The 15450-nt window shown below is 64.6% G+C and overlaps 1 long non-coding RNA gene across 1 annotated transcript; it reads right to left on the bottom strand.

The window, feature by feature from the left end:
- Window positions 1-577: 577 nt before the first annotated feature.
- Window positions 578-4103, bottom strand: LOC141963300 (uncharacterized). The gene is made up of 4 exons (XR_012634074.1): window positions 3998-4103; window positions 2819-2935; window positions 2324-2471; window positions 578-910 (listed from the first exon to the last, which is right to left on the bottom strand). It is a non-coding gene; the product is annotated as an uncharacterized LOC141963300 (long non-coding RNA).
- Between the last annotated feature and the right edge of the window lie 11347 nt (window positions 4104-15450).

Genomic DNA, 15450 nt, shown 5'->3' with positions numbered 1-15450 from the left:
TGCGCCACAAGGGCCGCGGCGGTAGCGAGGACTGCGCCGCGCTACGGGCGCCCACGAGCGGTGCAGCTGCCTGGCAGCCGAGTCTGCAGAACCTACAGCTCCTGGCACGCGCTGGCCAACGCGGCACGGCCGCCTGCACGCCAAGCGCTGTAAGACCCCGCATCCCAGCGTGACCCAGGGAACCAACGCGGCTGGCCAGAAACCCCACACGCCAGGACCACAGCTCCCGCTGGGTTGCGAGAGGCAGTTTTCTCTGCTTTCTGACCCTGCAGCAACACCGTTGCTCACCCCTCCGAACCCCCACCAATGCACCCAGAAGCCTCACCACCGGCTCGGGGCAGCCCCTGCCACCACCTCCAACACTGCCACCCTGCAGGCACCGCCATCCTCCCCAGGAGCTGCCAGCTGATGGCACGGCTCCACTCACCTTCTCCCTCGGTGCAGCCAGGGCCCAGCAATGCTCAGCGACTGCTCTGCTCCTCCCTTGGTTGACACCGACCCCTCCGACGGCTGCCTTGCTCTTAACAGCAGCACCCGCCCCTCCACCCGGAGCAAGCCCTTTACAGGGAGGGGCCGCTGCCATCAGCCTCACTGCCCACACCTGGGGCCCCTCCAGCCCCAGCCCACAGCTGGAGGCCATCACCCACCCCCACAGAGCATCATCACCCCTCCCAGCCCCTCACCTGGGGCAAAGGAAGCACAAAAGGCAGCCGGCAGACAGCAAGTGTTTATTCAGTCACACACAGAACAAGTCCCAGAAGGGAGTGAGTCTGCTCCGGGGCTCAGGGCCCCTAATGCTGCCCCTGCCCCTGGCACACCTTGGCGCTTGTTCCCGGAGCCACGCTCCTCAGTCCAGCCGGGAACAGTCAGTCGGTTCCTGGAGCAACAAGCTGCAGGGCAGAGCTGGAAACTGCCAAACATGAGGAGCAAGATGCAGGACACAAGAAGACAGAAGAAAGGTGGCAGCTAGCTGACTAGTACAGGGGTAGAGAGAAAACAAGAGATGAGCAATGGGGCGGTGAGAGGATGGGGACAGGGAACCCAGCGTGGATATGCAGAAAAAAAAGCAGCAGGGAGAGAAGAAAACAGGCAGCAGAAAGAAGGAGCAGGATCAGGACAGAAACCAACAAAGAAGGACGAGGAGCAGCATAGAGATGCAGAAAAAAAAAAGCTGGGATGGGTGGCACAACAGACATGGAGGGGAAAAAAAAAAAGGGGGGGAGCAGGGAGCTAGACCAAGCAAGATGGAAGAAAGACCAAAAAGCTCCAGAGAACAGGGCACAGAGGGAGGAAAAAGCAACAGCGATGGGGAGTCAGGACAGCAAACCATGGGAAGGAACACAAAACAAATCACATCGCTACATGTGACAGGGCAGAGAAGGAAGAATTAGGAAACAGGGACAGAGACACAGAAAAAAAGAGACCTGGAGCCAAAAACTAATCCTGATGCATACAGAAAGAAGGGGGGTGGGGGTGGGGGGGTGTATTCTAAAACAGGGGAAACAGAGACAGAGAGATGGAGAAAAGACAAAAGCAACAGACTACAAGGCATCGAGAGAGGAATTACTGAATAGTAACAGAGCGCCAGCCAGAAACAGGCCACAAAGCAGCAAAGATCACAGGGGGTACGGGGCACAGAGGAAGGAATTAGCAAACTCGGCACAAGGAGCCAGACAGAGAGAGAGCGAGGCAAAAATTAAATGGTGAAAAGAGACAGACCGCAGGGCAGAGGGAGGAATTGATAAACAGGGACAGGGCACCCGACAGAGCATGATGGAGAACAGGGAAAAAAAAAAAATAGCAGCAAGCTACAGGGAAGAGGGAGGAATTAAAGACCAGTGACTGGAAGACAGACAGCGACACATGGAGAGAGAGAAGACAAAAGAGCGATGGGCAACAAGATGGATAGGGAGGAAATGAAAAACAGCAGAAGGGAGTCAGCCAGAGAGAAAGACACCGAGGAAAAAGGCCAGACAGTCTATGAGGGACGGAGGTAGGAATGAAAAACGGGGGACAGGGAGCAGGAAAGAGAGAGATGGAGATCGCAGGGAATAGCAGCGGGTGCAGGAAGAAGAAAGGGGCATCAATAGGAACAGGGAGCTGGACAGAGAGGGATGGAGAAAGGCAACAAGAGCGGCAGGGTACAGGGCAGAGAAAGGGAAGACCTACAAGATGGGGACAGGGAGATGCTCCAAGCAAGACGGAAGATACAGGTGAGCAAAAAAAGTTGAGCAGCACCAGAAAGAGAGGAGTCTAGGAGAAAGACAGGGAGGGACCAGGCCACACAAGAGGGATGAGAGGGGCCCAAGAGCTCGGGACTTACTGCAGTTCTCCGCGCTGCCAGGAGAATTTGACAGGTCAGACTCCTCCTTCTGTTTGCCTTCTCCCTTCCTCTTCTACAGCTCCAGGTGCCTGGCTGTCCTCCACTTATGAGAAGATGTAGGTGTCTCACAGCTCTTACGAGATGAGGCCTGCTAGACACAGAACCTCATTCAATCACACACTACGTGCAGGAGTAGGACAGAGGAAAGAGAGAGAAACCGAGAAGTGAGGAGCAGAACGGAAGGATCGAGAGAGAAATGGACTGAGGAGTGATGCAAAAGGTACAGAACAAGCAGTCAGAAGTGCAGACAGAAAAAGAAAAGGGAGCAGCAAGACAAGAGAGAGAAAGTGAGAGAGGAAGGGGGAGCAAGGCAGAAGAAAAGAAAGAAAAGATATAGAGAAGAAAAAAAAATAATCACAGCATGGGAAAGAGAAGGGCGGGAAGGGACTGGGACATACAAGGGGGGCGACAGGGCCCCGAGGGCCCGGGACTCACCGCGGCTCTCGCTCCCGGCACTGCCGGGAGAACTGGACAGGTCAGATGCTTCTTTCTCCTTCCTTCCTCCTGCCCCTCCTCTTCTTCTGAAACTCCACTCGCCCGGCTGACCTCCCCCTAAAAGAATACGCGGGTGTCTCTCGGCTCTTACAAGACGTGGCTTCCGACACACGCAGCCTCGCTCGCTCGCTCGCTCCGCGGCCGTTCCGCGCCTGGGTCCGGCCCGCTGCGGACTGTGCAGAGGGCTCCTCGCTCACCCGGAGAGGCAGGCGCTCTCCCCCTGCAGGGCGAGGCGGCTGCTGCCCACATGCCCTTGACGTTCTCCTTCCTTCCCTTTCTCCGGCCCCTCCAGCTCCAGCCGCGGCGGCTCCCGCCCCGCTGCCCACGGCCGGGAAGGCTCGGCTCCGCCCGTCCCTTCTGGCCCCCGAGCCGTGAGAAGCGCCAGGCCGGGCAGAGACACCCCACGCCAGCCCGAGCTGGGCGCAGCCGGCGGCATCCCCGGGGCAGGAACGGACACGCGCGGCCCCAGCGCGGCCTCGGGAGGGGGCACGGAGGCGGCAGGGACCCTTATTGCCGCGGACCGGCCCGGCCGCAGCCCCAACACTCACCTCCGCCGCGCACGCGCACTCCCGGGAGACGCCGCGGCCGCGCATGCGCACCCCCGGGCCGGGGGGCACACCGCGTCTCGGGGAGCCGCGGGCAGCCCGCGGGAAACCGCCACAAAACCGCGTCTCGGGCCGCGCCGGTACCGAGGGCTGTGCCGTGCCGCGCGCGCCCGCCAGCGCCGCAGCTGCGGGGAACCGAGAGCGCAGAAACTGCAGCTCCCGGCGTGCCCCGGGGAGCCAACATGGCCGACCGGAAGCCCCCTGCACGTGACTACGGCTCCCGCCGCGCCGCCCGCGCACCCGGAAGCCCGGCCGAGCGCATCCCCGCGCGGCTCCGGGCAGCGCCGCCGCCGCCCGGCCCCGACGCGGAGCGGCCTCCGCCCCCGGTCCCGCCGCACCTTTCCCCGCAGCCGCCCGGCCCCGCTCCTGCCTCGGCTCGCACCGGCTCCTCCTCCAGCACCGGCCCCGGACAGGGAGGGGTCGCTGCCTGCAGCCTCCCTGCCCGCCCCTGCGGCTCCTCCGGCCCGGCCCACGCTCCCCCCCCCCCCCCCCCGGTAACTATAGCGACCAGCACCGTTAATAAACGCCGGAGGTGCCCGTCGCTCCTCCGAGCTCGCGCTCTATGGGCCGCCGGTCCTCCGGTCGCGGGGCCGCCGCCGCGCACGCGCACTCCGGGGGCCGCCCGGCGCAGTCGCACGCCGCAGGTCGCCTCTCCCCGCCGGGGGAACCTTCCCCGGCCAGCGGGAGCAGCCGCTGGGCGAGACCGCTCCGGTGCGCGGGCCGACGGGACCGACGCTGCCAAATCTTATAACCCCCCGGAGCGGGAGGAGCTCCGGCACGGCCGCAGCGCAGGGCAGCGCAGTCTCGCCTTGTGACCCAGAACTCAGCGGGGTGACCGAAGTGTCGGTCAGAGCAGCCTCAGGGCTCTTTGGACGGGTGGAAGGGGGAGGAAAGCCTGTGACAACGCGACACGGGAGCGCAGAGTTGTTTTAAGGACGAAACAGCGTAACTTCGGTCCCTGGGAGACCAGTACAGTAACTATTAAAAGCACACGTAGTGTTAGATATTTTTCCTAAACTCACATTTATCCAATTTAGTTTTTCAAACCCTGGTGATAGCAGAAATAGTTTTTTAAAAAAACCCAGATAAATCCAGGAACATTTCTGCCCGCGTTCAGCCGCTCTTCTGGAGCGTACGCTAGGAGCTGGAGAACCCGAGCAAGCTGTCTGATTATATTTACGGCAGCTCTGGCCCCGACAGCTCCCCCGTCCGTCCCCTTGCCAGGAACTAGCGCCGCGGCGGCTACAGCTCAGCCCAAAGCCAAACCGACACCGACCTCGGCTCTGGAAAGCGCCACCTCATCTCCCCCCGTTTTGCTGATTAGGGATATCAATTCAACTCAGACACCGGAGTGAAAGGAGCAGGCGTATTTTATTAGAAATAACTAAATAACAGAAGAATATGGAAAACACGCAGTCAGGAAAGACGGAATAGTGCACTCACACAGACAGGAAAATACAGGGTAACGCATCAAATCCTGACTGCCTGAGAGAGAGGGAACAGCGATTAAAAAAGATCCCTCAGCACCTGCACCCGTTGCCATCACCCAGACCCGCAGGCAGCCCCGGTTACAGCGAGGGTTTGCAGAGCCTTTCCCGGCAAGTGGGAAACCCTACGCGGTGCGTCCACCCGTAGCTGAGGCCTCCAAAGTCGCTGTGAGCGGGTCCACCCTTCTATACCCCAAAATCGGCAAGCCAGAAGAGCTGGCACCTTGGTTTGGAGCGGAAATATCTGGTTTCAATCTCACATTAGATTCCCCCGGAGCCTGGCCAGGGCTCAGGGGAGAAGCTAAGGGAGCTCCTCTGCTTACCCAGGCAGACTAGGTGCAAGGGCTCACGTCAGGCCACAGGGCCAGACTACGGTCTCCACGACCCGGTTATTTTATCCCCACACAAAGAAAGATAAATGTACATTCAAGAGAGCCACGTCTTCCACACCTCTTTCACTAACGATGACATACTGAGTGAGCAGCTTCGGCTCAGGGCCTGTTGTTCAGGCTGCGATACTTCCACTTTTTACATCGGAATAGGTGGTTGGTTATCACTTAGTAAAATACCTGTGAGCACAATGGTTAACAGTTACAAAATACACAGGACTCGTCTACAAGTCAACTCTGGCTTGGCCCTATTGTCCAAGCCTTAGCGCTTCACCCCGAGAGTCCCCTTGCAAGCAGCCAGGACCAACACACGCCGCAAACATTCCAGCGGCTGCCAAAGGTTAAAATCCCACGCGCTGCCATGTGGCAGGCAGCGGTTAAAGCCGAGTTGGGCAGAAAAGGAGCTAAATGGGGAACACGCAGTTGGAGAAAGCATCTGATTGAGTACTTGCTCACGAGGCAAAGAAAACATCCCCAAAGGGGCAGGGACGCTTGAGGCGACCACAGCCCAGGTGACAGGGAGATCCCCTGCCCAGGAGGGCTTTCTCTCGCCTCTTTGTCGGACCGCTGCCGCTACTCCTCCCGCTCGCTCTTGCCTCGCAGGTCCTTCTGCACGCGGTGGATGTCTCTCCCTTCTTCTCCACGACCAACTGCTGCAAGAGCGGGAGAATGCCATCAGGTCTGAGAGCGACGACGGTCCTGGGTGAGAGCTGGCCACAGCACCACCTGAACACCGGCCGCCCTCACACAGCCCTATACCCCCGCCCCCCCCCAAAAAAATTAAAAATCGGCTTTTCTTACCCAATCGGTGCTCCAGTGCTGCCGGACGTGGAGTCGCGGCGGGCGCTGGAGCTGGGCTCGGAGTCGGGCACTCTGGGCAAACGGAGCTGGGCATGCAGAGCGGCGGCCACCGAGGCTGCGCCCCTGCTTACAGGGGGCTCGAGCCGCTGCCGGGACTGCAAAGTGCCCGGGACTGCAGGGCACGGGCCAGGCCCCGACTTACAGGGCAGCCCCGGTCCCAAAGGCCCACGAGGCCCCTCCTCTCCGCTACAGGGGCACCCTGACCCGCACCCCACTAACAGGGCCGCCGCCCCACACAAGGCGCCAGCCAAGCACTATCGAGAGTGCTGGGCGCTGTCTGCCCTGAAGGCAGGTGAATCGGCAGCAGCGGCCCTTTCCCAAGAGGTTCTGGGGGCTGGGGAAGCAGAACTTCCCGAGGGGGGTTCCTCATCGCTTGGGAGAAGCTGCCGCGTCACTGCGGAGCAGCTGGTTGCAAGGGGCTGGCGGCTGAGGCCCACCCGTGCTGCCTGTCCCCCTAAATCTCCCCCTGCCCTGCCGTACCCCTGTCCCCTCTCCCTCTATGCTTTAAGCCCCCAGGCCGCCGGGCACCACCAGGTGAGAAAATGGGGTCTGAGGCGGCTCAGGCCGGGGCAGGGGGCAGGAGGGAGGAGGGAGGGCCGGGGGCCAGAGCACGCTGAGGGAAGGTCCCTCAGGCGGCCGGCTTCCCCGTCGTCCAGGCAGAGGAGCTGGCGCCCGACCGCGCCGTCCTTCCAGGCACCAGCTCCCGGAGAAGGAAGAAGGAAGAGGCATCCGTGGCCTGCGGAAGAAACTACGAGGCGAGGGCAAGCGAGAGGAGGAGCGGCACGCTGAAACCGGGGAAAGAGAAAGGGGCTGCGGGCAAAGGGCCCTCCCTGTCACCACGGCTGCTGTGGGACAAGAGCATCCTGGGCGCTTTTGGGAGGGTCTCGAGGACTCTGGGGCAGGTACTTGGCTCAGGGCCGTTCCCTGCGTTTCTAGAGGCTACCGCGGTTCTCGGTGAAGGGGACACAACTGCCGAGCCTTTGCCCTCGAAGGCCGGGGGCCGCAGACGCCCGCTCGCTACCCGCTCCTCCTGCCGAGGGCGGGGGACGGGCACAACCCTGCTTACAGGGCCGTCGGGTCAGAGGGCTCCACGGCTCGTGGCACTCGCCCCGAGTACGGGGCCGGCACGCTGGCAGGTCGCCAGCAGGACAGGCAGCCACCCAGGCCCAGAGAGCGGGCGGGTCACGCGTCGGCCGTGCTACGACCGCGCGGCTTGGCTCCGTCCTTGGAAAGGAGGGGCCAGCCGGGACTCGCCCTCCGCTCGCGGGCTCAGCGGGGACCGACCCCCTGTTGCTGCACAGAGCCCCTCTTTCCCTCCCGGGAAGTTTAAGCTAAGTACGCTGCAGCGATTTCAACAGGGGCCTAAACAAGAAGCTCCTTCACTCGCTCACTCGCACCGACGCGGACACAGGCAGGCACACGGACACGGACAGGGGGAAAGAAAACTTCCCAGGAGAGAGAGCGAGCTCTGTGCAGCCAATGTCTGGGGAGCCGTCCCCTCCCGCGAGCAAGAGAGCAGAGCCTCGGACCTGTCCCCCCGGACGCACGGAGCCCAGAGGGACTCAACGTGCCACGGGCCTTCGCGGGGGACCAAGGGACAAGTGCCGCGACGCGCCCCGACTCCAGGGGGTCACGCTGGCCAGGCCGCCAGCAGGCGGAAAGCCGCCAGGGCCGGGGAAACAGCCCTCCCCTGCCTACAGGGCGGGCTTGGGGGCCAGAGAGCCCCATTTGCCCCTCGGTGCGGGGACGGTGCCGCTCTCTCCTTACAGGGTCACCCCTCTCTCCGGGCAGCCAAACCGTCGGGGCAAGGGGGCAAAAGGCCAGAGACCCGAGCCCTGCTTACAGGGAGGTCACCTGGCGCAGCACCGGCCAGGACACCAAAGGTGCCGGCAACGGTGCCGTGGGGAGGCCCCTTTGCCCTGAGCTCCCGCCTCTCCCCCCAGCCCTCTCTTCAGCCCGCCGCTCCTCCTCTCCCTCGCTCTGGCCTCGCAGCTCCTTCACGATGCCTTGTCTTGCTTCTCGAGGAGCTGGTGCTCAGAAGGAAGGCGCAGCCAGGCGCCAGCTCCCCCACCCGGAGGACAGAGCAGAGGCCCCGGCCCCGCTGCCAGGCCCCCCCCCGCGCCCAAGTTACAGGCCGGCCGGCCTGGCTGCGGCTCACCACCACGGCGCGCTTTAGGGGCTCCGCTTCCCGCCCCGGCCGCAGAGACGGCGCCGCTCACCCCCCTTAGAGGGTTGCCACCTGCCCGGCAGCCTGACCACGGGGTGACGTGGCAAAAGGCCAGCAAAAACCCAAAGACCCGAGCCCTGCTTACAGGGGGGTCACCCGGCACAAAGCCGGCCAGGGCACCGAAGGTCCTGGCGACACGCTGGTGCGACCACAGCCCCGGTGACAGGGAGGTCCCTTTGCCCAGAGCGCCCTTCTCCTTCCTCCTCTTGCTGCCCAGACTTCCTCCGCGCCTCGTCCCACTCCCTCTTGGCCTGCAGCGGTACAGGACGGAGACCTCCACGCCGCTCCGCCGCCTGCTGCAAGGGCAGGAGGATGCCGTCAGGTCCGAGAGCGATGCTGGTCCCCGGCGAGAGCTGGCCACAGCACCACCCGAACCCCGGCCGCCCTCCCACCACCCACCCCGCGAAAAAGACTCACAGATTGGCTTTCCTCACCCAGTCCATGCTCCAGCACTTCCTGCAGGGATGTCTACGACGGGCGCTTTTCTCCTCCGGGCTCCTGGCCGCGTTCAGCGAGGCTTGGACCCTCCACCGCCCCTGAGGCGATGGCCGTCCCTCCTCAGGCAGCTCCAGTCCCCTCTCACCGGTCCTGAGGAAGCTCCGTTCCCCCACCCCCTGCCGTTGACGACACTCCCCCCCCCAGGGTGATGACACCACCCCACTTCCCCCCACCAGGCGACGACACTGCTCCCCCCCCACACACAGACACAGAGGCGACGACACTGCTCCCCCCCCCCCGCCGAGGCGAGACACTGCTCCCCCCCCTCCCCCGCCGAGGCGACGACACTGCTCCCCCCCCTCCCCCGCCGAGGCGACGACACTGCTCCCCCCCCCTCCCCCGCCGAGGCGACGACACTGCTCCCCCCCCTCCCCCACGCCGAGGTGATGACACTGCTCCCCCCCCCTCCCCCGCCGAGGCGACGACACTGCTCCCCCCCCTCCCCCGCCGAGGCGACGACACTGCTCCCCCCCCTCCCCCGCCGAGGCGACGACACTGCTCCCACCCCCTCCCCCGCCGAGGCGACGACACTGCTCCCCCCCCCTCCCCCGCCGAGGCGACGACACTGCTCCCCCCCCTCCCCCACGCCGAGGTGACGACACTGCTCCCCCCCCCCTCCCCCGCCGAGGCGACGACACTGCTCCCCCCCCCTCCCCCGCCGAGGCGACGACACTGCTCCCCCCCCCCGCCGAGGCGACGACACCGACCCCCTCTCCAAGGCGGCTCCCGTCCCGTCCCCCCCCCCCGTTCCCAAGTCGATCCGGTACTTCCCCAGGCAGGTTCGACTCCTGCTCGCCCCTTCCCCGGGCAGGTCCCCCTCAGGCGACCGCTCCGCCCCTCACAGCGGCGCTTTGTTCAGAGCGCCCTTCTCTTTCCTCTTGCTGCCCAGACTTCCTCTGCTGCTCCTCCCGCTCGCTCTTGCCTCGCAGGTCCTTCCACACGCAGTGGACATCTCTCCCTTCTCCGCCACCAGCTGCTGCAAGGGCAGGAGTGTGCCGTCAGGTCTGAGAAGGACGCCTGTCCCCGGCGAGAAGTGCCCACAGCACCACCCGAACCCCGGCCGCCCTCCAACCCCCCCTTCCCCCCCCGAAAAAAACCTCACAGATCGGCTTTTCTCACCAGAGTCGATGCTCCAGCACTTCCTGCAGGGACGACTGCGCCGGGCACTCGTCTGCTCCAGGCACCTTGCCGCGCCTGGCGGGTCCAGGACTCTCCTGAGCCCCTCAGACAATGGCGCTCGCCCCCCCACAGGCGACTCGGGTCCACCCCCGCCCGCCCCGAGCCGAGCCGACCCGATGAGGTCCCCGCCGAGGCGGCGCCGATCGCCGAGCAGCCTTTTCCGGGGGCGCCGCTCCCGCTCCTCTCAGGCGGCCGCGCGGCGCCTCACTGCTGCGCGCGCCGTTCCCGCCCTTCGCCTCAGGCGGCCGCGCGGCGCCTCACTGCTGCGCGCGCCGTTCCCGCCCTTCGCCTCAGGCGGCCGCGCGGCGCCTCACTGCTGCGCGCGCCGTTCCCGCCCTTCGCCTCAGGCGAAAGCTCCGCCCCTCACGTCCGCGCGCGGCGTTCCCGCCCGCCGAAAGCGTCGGGGGCGTGCCGAAAGCGTCGGGGGCGTGCCGAAAGCGTCGGGGGCGTGCCGAAAGCGTCGGGGGCGTGCCGAAAGCGTCGGGGGCGTGCCGAAAGCGTCGGGGGCGTGCCGAAAGCGTCGGGGGCGTGCCGAAAGCGTCGGGGGCGTGCCGAAAGCGTCGGGGGCGTGCCGAAAGCGTCGGGGGCGTGCCGAAAGCGTCGGGGGCGTGCCGAAAGCGTCGGGGGCGTGCCGAAAGCGTCGGGGGCGTGCCGAAAGCGTCGGGGGCGTGCCGAAAGCGTCGGGGGCGTGCCGAAAGCGTCGGGGGCGTGCCGAAAGCGTCGGGGGCGTGCCGAAAGCGTCGGGGGCGTGCCGAAAGCGTCGGGGGCGTGCCGAAAGCGTCGGGGGCGTGCCGAAAGCGTCGGGGGCGTGCCGAAAGCGTCGGGGGCGTGCCGAAAGCGTCGGGGGCGTGCCGAAAGCGTCGGGGGCGTGCCGAAAGCGTCGGGGGCGTGCCGAAAGCGTCGGGGGCGTGCCGAAAGCGTCGGGGGCGTGCCGAAAGCGTCGGGGGCGTGCCGAAAGCGTCGGGGGCGTGCCGAAAGCGTCGGGGGCGTGCCGAAAGCGTCGGGGGCGTGCCGAAAGCGTCGGGGGCGTGCCGAAAGCGTCGGGGGCGTGCCGAAAGCGCCGGGGGCGTGCCGAAAGCGCCGGGGGCGTGCCGAAAGCGCCGGGGGCGTGCCGAAAGCGCCGGGGGCGTGCCGAAAGCGCCGGGGGCGTGCCGAAAGCGCCGGGGGCGTGCCGAAAGCGCCGGGGGCGTGCCGAAAGCGCCGGGGGCGTGCCGAAAGCGCCGGGGGCGTGCCGAAAGCGCCGGGGGCGTGCCGAAAGCGCCGGGGGCGTGCCGAAAGCGCCGGGGGCGTGCCGAAAGCGCCGGGGGCGTGCCGAAAGCGCCGGGGGCGTGCCGAAAGCGCCGGGGGCGTGCCGAAAGCGCCGGGGGCGTGCCGAAAGCGCCGGGGGCGTGCCGAAAGCGCCGGGGGCGTGCCGAAAGCGCCGGGGGCGTGCCGAAAGCGCCGGGGGCGTGCCGAAAGCGCCGGGGGCGTGCCGAAAGCGCCGGGGGCGTGCCGAAAGCGCCGGGGGCGTGCCGAAAGCGCCGGGGGCGTGCCGAAAGCGCCGGGGGCGTGCCGAAAGCGCCGGGGGCGTGCCGAAAGCCGAGATACAGGAGCAGGGGCGGCCTGAGCTCGGGCACAGCGTAGAGGCGGGATTACCAGGAGGGAGGGAAATGGGCAGGCAGGCACATGGAGCGGCAGACAGGCTCGCCGAGGATAACAATGCCTGGGAACTGGCCAGAGAAAGCTGTGGGCAAAAAGAGACCCCAAAGCCGATCTGAAACAAGAACTGAACAAGGAAAATAACAGCGCTAGGTTACAGGAGAGAAAGGGAGGATGAAACAAAGGAAGGAGAGAGAGCAGGACCAAGCATCTGGAAGAAAGAAAAAGGGAGAGCTAGAAGAAGACACAAGAGGGAGTGGGAGCAGGAACGAACGAGAGCAGAAGTACAGGGAAGAAAAAAACAACAAAAATCATAGCAGCATGGGATAGAGAGGGGGCCAGGGGACAGCCCAAAACGTCCAAGAGGGGCAACAGGGCCCGAGGGTCCGCGACTCACCGCAGCTGTCGCTCTCAGCGCTGCCAGGAAAAATTTGCCGATTCAGACCCTTCTTTCTCCTTCTCTCCTCCCTTCCTTTTCTGGAGGTGCAGTCGCTCAGCTGCCCTCCACCTCAAAGAACACGCGGGTGTCTCTCGGCTCTTACAAAACGCAGCTTCCTGCACGTGTGGCCTCGCTCGCACGCTGCGCGGCCGTACCGCGCTCTGGGTGACGCGCACGGACCCTGATCGCACGCTGGCGGTCCGGCCCGCTGCGGACTGTTCAGATGGCTCCTGCCTCGCCCAGAGAGGCAGGCTCTCTCTTCCTGCAGTGGAAGGCAGCTGCTGCCCACATGCCCTTGATTTTCTTCTTTCCCTTTCTCAGGCCTCTCCAGCTTCAGCTGTGACAGCTCCTGTCCACAGCCAGAAAACGTCCCAGGGGCCTGTCCCTTCTCACCTCTCTGCTGAGAGGAGCACAAGGGCAGGCAGAGAACCCCACACAGTTCTGAAGTGGGTCCAGTCGACAGCATCCCCAGGGAAGGAACAGGCAAGCGCGGCCCCGGTGAGGCCTCTGGGAGAAGGTGAAGTGACTGCCGTTATTACCGTAGATCGCCCCTGGCCGGAGCCCCCCTTCCACAGGGGCTCCAGCGGAGGCGCCAAGGGCCGGCTTGCCGCCATCCCCGCGGGGCTCGGGGGTGACCTGGGGCTACGGGACGGGATTCAGGGTGAGGTGCGAGACCTGGGGCCAGGACACGGTGCGGGCGAGGCCAGTGCCAGCTCAAGGGGAGCTCTGGCAAGCTGGGGAGGCACCCAGCACCAACCCCCGGGGGACACCCATCTTATTCCCCTCTGCCCTTGTCCCAGCTCTCGGGTAACTCCCTGGGGCTCCCCCGGCCCGGATCACCTCCAGCAGAGCGGAGGCCTGACACAGCAGGCGGTGTGAAGCTTCCTGCCCCACCGCTGCCGTGTGGCCAGCGGGCAGGAGGGGCCCCCACACCTGCCAAAGGGGCGGACCGGCCTCACCGGCGGCCTCGGCCCTCGTCCACCCCCAGGAATCACGCCCAGCAAGCCTCACGCTGCAGCAGCAGGAAGGCGGCTCTGGCGGTGCCGCACACCTGTGTGGGGCCGGCGCTGCAGTCCTGCCCTTCGCGCACCGAGCGCCCGCCGGCAGCGTGACGTGGGGCGGCGGCAGCATTTCCTTACCAGGAGGGGGCACCGAGCGTGGCCGCACCCCCCCACGGGCATCGGAGCATCGCACTGACGTTGCTGGCGGGCGGCAGCGTGGGGCACGGGGCCACCTCTGTGTCGCCCACCGACAGCGCCGTGTGGCGTTTGCCAGGCAGCGGCGGTTAGCGCGGGCGAGCGCCACCCCCCGCGCGAGCGGCGGCCGAGCGGCACGTCAATGCGCACACGCTCTCGAGGAACGGGCACGACACTTGGTGGGGAGCAGCTGGAAGCCCCCGGGAATCCACGTGAAAGCGGCAACAAAACTATCCCTCGTGCTGCGCCACAGGGGCCGCGGCGGTAGCGAGGACTGCGCCGCGCTACGGGCGCCCACGAGCGGTGCAGCTGCCTGGCAGCCGAGTCTGCAGAACCTACAGCTCCTGGCACGCGCTGGCCAACGCGGCACGGCCGCCTGCACGCCAAGCGATGTAAGACCCCGCATCCCAGCGTGACCCAGGGAACCAACGCGGCTGGCCAGAAACCCCACACGCCAGGACCACAGCTCCCGCTGGGTTGCGAGAGGCAGTTTTCTCTGCTTTCTGACCCTGCAGCAACACCGTTGCTCACCCCTCCGAACCCCCACCAATGCACCCAGAAGCCTCACCACCGGCTCGGGGCAGCCCCTGCCACCACCTCCAACACTGCCACCCTGCAGGCACCGCCATCCTCCCCAGGAGCTGCCAGCTGATGGCACGGCTCCACTCACCTTCTCCCTCGGTGCAGCCAGGGCCCAGCAATGCTCAGCGACTGCTCTGCTCCTCCCTTGGTTGACACCGACCCCTCCGACGGCTGCCTTGCTCTTAACAGCAGCACCCGCCCCTCCACCCGGAGCAAGCCCTTTACAGGGAGGGGCCGCTGCCATCAGCCTCACTGCCCACACCTGGGGCCCCTCCAGCCCCAGCCCACAGCTGGAGGCCATCACCCACCCCCACAGAGCATCATCACCCCTCCCAGCCCCTCACCTGGGGCAAAGGAAGCACAAAAGGCAGCCGGCAGACAGCAAGTGTTTATTCAGTCACACACAGAACAAGTCCCAGAAGGGAGTGAGTCTGCTCCGGGGCTCAGGGCCCCTAATGCTGCCCCTGCCCCTGGCACACCTTGGCGCTTGTTCCCGGAGCCACGCTCCTCAGTCCAGCCGGGACAGTCAGTCGGTTCCTGGAGCAACAAGCTGCAGGGCAGAGCTGGAAACTGCCAAACATGAGGAGCAAGATGCAGGACACAAGAAGACAGAAGAAAGGTGGCAGCTAGCTGACTAGTACAGGGGTAGAGAGAAAACAAGAGATGAGCAATGGGGCGGTGAGAGGATGGGGACAGGGAACCCAGCGTGGATATGCAGAAAAAAAAGCAGCAGGGAGAGAAGAAAACAGGCAGCAGAAAGAAGGAGCAGGATCAGGACAGAAACCAACAAAGAAGGACGAGGAGCAGCATAGAGATGCAGAAAAAAAAAAGCTGGGATGGGTGGCACAACAGACATGGAGGGGAAAAAAAAAAAGGGGGGGAGCAGGGAGCTAGACCAAGCAAGATGGAAGAAAGACCAAAAAGCTCCAGAGAACAGGGCACAGAGGGAGGAAAAAGCAACAGCGATGGGGAGTCAGGACAGCAAACCATGGGAAGGAACACAAAACAAATCACATCGCTACATGTGACAGGGCAGAGAAGGAAGAATTAGGAAACAGGGACAGAGACACAGAAAAAAAGAGACCTGGAGCCAAAAACTAATCCTGATGCATACAGAAAGAAGGGGGGTGGGGGTGGGGGGGTGTATTCTAAAACAGGGGAAACAGAGACAGAGAGATGGAGAAAAGACAAAAGCAACAGACTACAAGGCATCGAGAGAGGAATTACTGAATAGTAACAGAGCGCCAGCCAGAAACAGGCCACAAAGCAGCAAAGATCACAGGGGGTACGGGGCACAGAGGAAGGAATTAGCAAACTCGGCACAAGGAGCCAGACAGAGAGAGAGCGAGGCAAAAATTAAATGGTGAAAAGAGACAGACCGCAGGGCAGAGGGAGGAATTGATAAACAGGGACAGGGCACCCGACAGAGCATGATGGAGAACAGGGAAAAAAAAAAAATAGCAGCAAGCTA

The sequence above is a fragment of the Athene noctua genome, chromosome 8 (assembly GCF_965140245.1).
Source record: "Athene noctua chromosome 8, bAthNoc1.hap1.1, whole genome shotgun sequence".
NCBI classification, from domain to species: Eukaryota; Metazoa; Chordata; class Aves; order Strigiformes; family Strigidae; genus Athene; species Athene noctua.
This window is presented reverse-complemented; position numbering and strand designations above follow the sequence as displayed.